Below are 5,850 nucleotides of genomic sequence, written 5' to 3'. Positions count from 1 at the left end.
CCCCTGAGGCCCCTGAAGTCCCTGAAGTCCCTGAAGTCCCTGAGGTCCCTGAGGCTCCTGAAGTCCCTGAGGCCCCTGAGGCCCCTGAAGTCCCTGAAGTCCCTGAAGTCCCTGAGGTCCCTGAGGCTCCTGAAGTCCCTGAGGCACCTGAGGCCCCTGAAGTCCCTGAAGTCCCTGAAGTCCCTGAGGTCCCTGAGGCCCCTGAAGTCCCTGAGGCCCCTGAGGTCCCTGAAGTCCCTGAAGTCCCTCTGCTCACTGAGGATAAAGGAGCACCGTGATCAGGAGCAACAGAAAACTCCCAGACTCTGAACAAGAAATGAATGACAGACACTAAACTTGTTGAGTTTCTGATTGTCTACATCTGTCGTAGCTGCTGGTAGGAGATGTTGGTGGAAGAACTGAAAATATTTCAATGGTTTTCTTGGCAGGAGTCAGTTTGGATCAGCTGAGGCTCGTTGGTCAGGAATGAGAGAAGGTTTCTTTTGTTGGGAATCAGACGATTGTATCAGTCGTCTGATTCGTATCAGTGCAGCCTAAGGAGAGGACAGAGATGAACATCGGTCAGAAAGGACAGGAAATAAAACCTTAATATGTAACCAGGTAGACATGATGTTATTTAATGAATGAATCAGAAAAGTTTGTTTTCACTAAACAGATTCTTCTGATCTAAGAAATTGTTGCACTGGGGATGAAATAACTCGTCTGTTTCCAGATTCAGGATGACGGAGAAACATCCAGCTGAACGAGTGATGATGAGTTCAGGCGACGTCGGTTTATTCTGTTTATGAAGTAAAAGCATCTCAGGGATTTTTACCATCATAATAATTAAATTAAGCTGCTTAGATCCAAACATCTGATCTCTGGACGAGGAGTCAAACATCAGAGCTTTTTTACCATAACATTTAAATATATTTTTAAAGTTTTTATTTTGGCCTCACATAAACTAACACATAATGTAAAATGTTAAAGTTTGAAATAAACAAATAATTTGATAGTTTGAGGAGGAAATCCAGAACATTTAGCCTGGATCAGGAGGAGCAGTTTGTTCTTTAGCAGCTCAAACAGTTTAAACTCCTGTTATCATCAGGCTTCATGCTAACAGAATGCTAACAGAATGCTAACAGAATGCTAACAGAATGCTAATGCAGCTTAGCTCAGTGATTTCTGCTCTACGCTGGATTATGTTGTTCAGCTTTAAGGGGATTCAGAGAAACAATTTAACTGTTTAATTTGTCCAAATGCAGTGAAATGTAAACCATAAAACAATATTAATATGATCAAAATAAAACACCTTTTATTACTCACTGAATTTTTTCTTCTTCACTATAAAAACAATGAGGAGACAGATGAGAACAACAACAACAACAACGGCACTGATGATGATCCCGGTGTTTCCATGTTGTTGAGGTTCAGCTGTTGGTTGGATGGGTTGGATGGGTTGGATGGGACCAGGCCCTGTGAATCAAACAGCAGCAGGTTTTATAATGAGTTTCCATTTCTAGGATTAATAAAATGTTCAGTTTCTATCCATGGACTGACTGAGATTTTTACAAATCCAATTTAAGAGATTTTTAATCTACAAACTAAATAACATCTATAAAAGTTTGGGAGCTAAAATCCTCCAAAACATTTTTAACGTTTTGCATGGAGGTTTAGATGACTATAAAACTTTGCTATAAGAGAATCTGGTGTGAACCCGGCTGGCTGAACTGAGCAGATTTAGTTTATTTCACTGTCGTTTTAGTTTCAGACGTTTTTCCTGTTGGTGAGAGATGAAGGTCGTCATCTGCTGATCTGAGTTACAGTCATTGTTTCGGCTCTTCAGCCTGTTGGAAAAATCAACCCCAATCCCAGCCTGGTTGGAGAGAAACGGATTTCATTCCTGGTTCCCATGGCAACATTGTTCTGCCATTTTTTGTCTCAGTTTTTCTCTTTTGATCATCTTAAAGATGCTCAGATTATCGGGATGTTTCAGATAATTTCTGGCCTAGTCAAAGCACCGCTAGGACCTGCATGTACTGATCCAGCTGAGATACTTACCCTCCACCATCAGGTTGTAGATTTGATTGGTCCCGTTGCCATTGATGATCTGACCATAATAGACTGCAGACTCTGCAGCTGAGAGATGTTTAATGGTCAGAGAGCCGCTGGTCAGATCCAGATCAAACTGGCCTCGTTTGGTCGATCCACCATGATTCCCGATGTCGATGTCGAAGAGATGATTTTCCTTCCCCGTCTCTGGACCGTAGGACCAGACCACCAGGTCGCCAGGTTTCAGCAGCCTGTGTCCCAGACTCAACGTCACGTCCTCACCAACCTTCCTGGTTAGATTTACTGCGGTCGCTGCAGCAGCTGCAGCTGCAGCAGCAGCAGCTGGAGCTGCAGCTGCTGCAGCGACTGAAACACAATCAGATCACAGAGTTAAAAACTAAATGCTCCAGATTCTCCATCAGGTTAAAACAAGGTGATCAGAATCAACTTTCAGAGGATCTAAACACTGATCTGTTCATCCTGGGGAACGGAGACAGTTTCTCTACAGAACCCGGTCAGTTCACAGAACCAGTCCGTCCGTTTCCGCCTCACAGCCACAGGAGGGTAAAGAACCCAAACATGTTACTACGAGGAACACTTCAACAGAAAGTTACTCAAGAAAAAGTAAAATAGTCATCCAAGAGTGGAACAGTATTTGGTAAAAAGTTTACAACTGATCAAATTATCAATCAGTTCATATTTACATCATCAGGTGGATCTAAATATAAAGTGGAAAGTTTGATAATTTAAGGACAAAAATGACAATAATTCACATAAGTGACAAAAAATAAAGTCAAGCAAAAGAAAAACTGATGAACTTTAACAGAAACTGCAGGTGTGAGTTTGGTGAATTTTTGGTTAAAACATGTTTGTTTTTCATTCAGTGGGTTGAAAATCCAGAAATTTTACTGATACTTCATAGTAAAATTACTTGAGTAAAAGTAAAAAGTACAGTAAAAATACTCCTAAAAGTTTTTTTTTTCTTCCAAAAAGTTACTGAAGTAAATGTAACTTGTTCCTCCTCAGCTCCACTCAAGACAAATGAGGCAGAAAACACAGAAAGACTCAAATAAAAGGATTTTAAGTACTTTTATTTATTTATAGCACATTTCAGCAACAAGGCCGTTCAGGTTTAACTGCCATCAGATCCGATCAGATCAGATCAGATCGATCCTCTGATCGGATCTGATCACTGCTAGAAAAATCATTTGTGTAGATTTCATTCTGAAACATTTTGTCTCTCTTGCTCTAGTAATAATGTTGGTCAAGGCAGACGACGTGAGAACAGGAAAAGGTGATTCATCCGGAAGTTACAGCATCACCATCACTGCTCTCCCTGCTTTGCTGCCCAACTCCTCATTTCTAAAACGACTGTGACTAAAACGACCTGCTGAAACATGCGACATACATGATGCATGTTATTTATTCCTATTCATTACGACAATTTTCTGCTTCCAGTGAATTTAAACATTGTTTGAGGTTAAAATATTACAGAATTAAAAACATTTTGTGCGTTTAAAGGTTATTAATCTGACAAAGGAGCCTCATGAGAATTATCTATAATTACAATAAAATGTATCAATAGCTTTAAATGCAACAATATCCGTGTTTAATCAGTTTCATAACTGTTCGCAGATTCTGAATGATTCTCTATCCGCTTGTTAAAGACACAAACCTCCTGCAGGTTTTCCTTCATCCGACCTGCTGCTGATGCAACAGAACCGAACTGAATCATTCTGGATTCCTGGATTCTCCTTCCGTTTATCATTCATCATAATTTAAAAGCATAAACTCCGCGTCCCTCTCCCTGCAGATGTTTAAAGGTTTCTCTTGTTTTCCGAAGTTTCATCCGGCTCCCGTGTGTTTCAGGTTCTGTTCTGGTTCGGTACCAACAGCCTGTTAGTTCTCCTAAACTCCGCAGAAAAGATGCCGATAAACTCTGAACAGAACTGCCGACATGTGAACCGAACCTGACTTCACAAAGACAGAAATAAGAACCGAAAAACTCACGGAGAAGAAGAACCTTCCAGAAATCCATGTGGATGAAACAGCGAAGGGAGCCTGACGTCTTTTTACACACCCGGCACAAATCTGAAGGTCTGCACGGTTCCTGCACGATTTCACCGAAGACACTGACAGGGCAACATCGTCATGTTGGGAGGAGCCGTGATTGGCCAGCGGTGAATGGATCCCCTCTCCTCCCGCTCCTCCCAGATGGAGGAGGGTCATGAACACACCAGCAGCCCAGCCTCACTGATGGTATGAAGGTTATTTTTGATCCATTGTAACCTTTAAGCGCCTCTTCAAACACAAATTGTGACCATTTTTCTCTAATTAAGCCAAAAGAAATGGTTAAAAATACATCCACCTGCTCCGGTATGAGAAAAATGGCCTCTGCTTCCAGTCCAAACCAGTTTACATAGTTAATAAAGAGACATTCCCACTTTTTCTGAAGTTAAACCAAACAGTGTGTGATGGCCACAGCAGAACATTGACTTTGTTGTCCTGAAGCCTGAGGGACTCTGTCCAGCTGGGAGACCAACCTGGATCTGAGCTTTTACTTCCTGGTTGATGTCTTCAGAGGTTCAGTGAATTCGGTTTGATCAGGAACCAGAATTTCATCATCTGCTCCTCCTCCAGCTGCTGTGGTTCTCTTTCTCTCTGCTCTGAGTCAAACCAACCTGTTCTGCTGCTAGCACTAGGCTAGCATGTTAGCTTTGGTTGTATTTACCCAGAATGCCCTGCGCTGTAGTCCACTTCCTGCTTTTGGAGCGGTCTCTGGTCCGCTTGGTGTTCACAAGCATTGGAACTGAAGCAGAGTTCACTTCAACCAACCAGAGACAGAGGTTTGTAGACGGACCAGAGTTAGCTTAGCATTCACACCTAACTAACCGGACTGGACTTTCTAGACAGGCGGACTGGAGTTGGAGTAAACTGGACTTAACATGGTGTGAATGCACAGTAAGTGGTCGACCACTTTATAGCTGAGCTGCTGATCCCACTTCCACTGTGAGGAAAGATCAGGACTTTCAGCCTGTAGCCATTGCAGCCTTACAGCTGCAGTTTCTGCTGCTCTGAACATGCAGGCGACTGGAACAGCTGACCTCAGTGACCTCAGTGACCTCAGTGACCTCTGATTTCTGAGGAGCGACTCAAACCCTTCAGGAAGACAACAGAAACTCTTCATCATCATCAGAGCATCCTGCTTTGGTTCCAGCTGGTTCTGTTTCACTGCCTGAACCATCATCATCATCATCATCATCATCATCATCATCATCATCTCGTCACTGACAGGAACAAGACCCATTTTCCTCTGTGGAAATTATGTCTCAACATCATCAACATTCTGACATTCTGGTTTGATCAACTTTAACATCTCATTTGTTGCTTTAATTGATCTGAATTCATCTAGAAATGAAACGCTGCTGCAGACTGGGAGTATCGGACCTGAGGACATGGAGAGTTCACACACTTCCTGGTTCTGCATTCAGAACCGGTGAAACAGAACCATACAACAGAACCTGAGTTTACTCCATTTAGTTGGAGGAAGTTTTCTTCAGCTCAGAACTTTTTGGTTCTTCTGTTTCGTTTAACATGAATAAAAACCGACATCAACCAGTTTAAGTGAACTTTTCTCTTTTTTTGAAGGATTTAGAATAAGAAACTTTCCAGAACCAACAATCAGAGGCAGAATAATCATGTCTGTCAGTTTCTACAGCGGTCTGTCCAAACCCGGGGCGGGTGGAGGCGGGCGGTGGGAGGAGGTTCTACGTCTGAGGAAATAACTGGAGGTCCAAACTCAGGGGTCTGGAAAAGGTC

General features: G+C 42.5%; 1 long non-coding RNA gene across 1 annotated transcript; it reads left to right on the top strand.

Annotated features, from left to right (window-relative positions):
* The first annotated feature begins 438 nt into the window (after window positions 1-438).
* On the top strand, window positions 439-2,834 carry LOC107835024 (uncharacterized). Its single transcript, XR_001660853.1, has 2 exons — window positions 439-511; window positions 2,028-2,834. It is a non-coding gene; the product is annotated as an uncharacterized LOC107835024 (long non-coding RNA).
* Window positions 2,835-5,850: the final 3,016 nt, after the last annotated feature.

This window comes from Poecilia formosa, unplaced genomic scaffold (assembly GCF_000485575.1).
Source record: "Poecilia formosa unplaced genomic scaffold, Poecilia_formosa-5.1.2 Scaffold928, whole genome shotgun sequence".
Taxonomy (NCBI): domain Eukaryota; kingdom Metazoa; phylum Chordata; class Actinopteri; order Cyprinodontiformes; family Poeciliidae; genus Poecilia; species Poecilia formosa.
The sequence above is the reverse complement of the archived record's forward strand: the minus strand, read 5'-3'. Positions and strand labels throughout refer to the sequence as shown.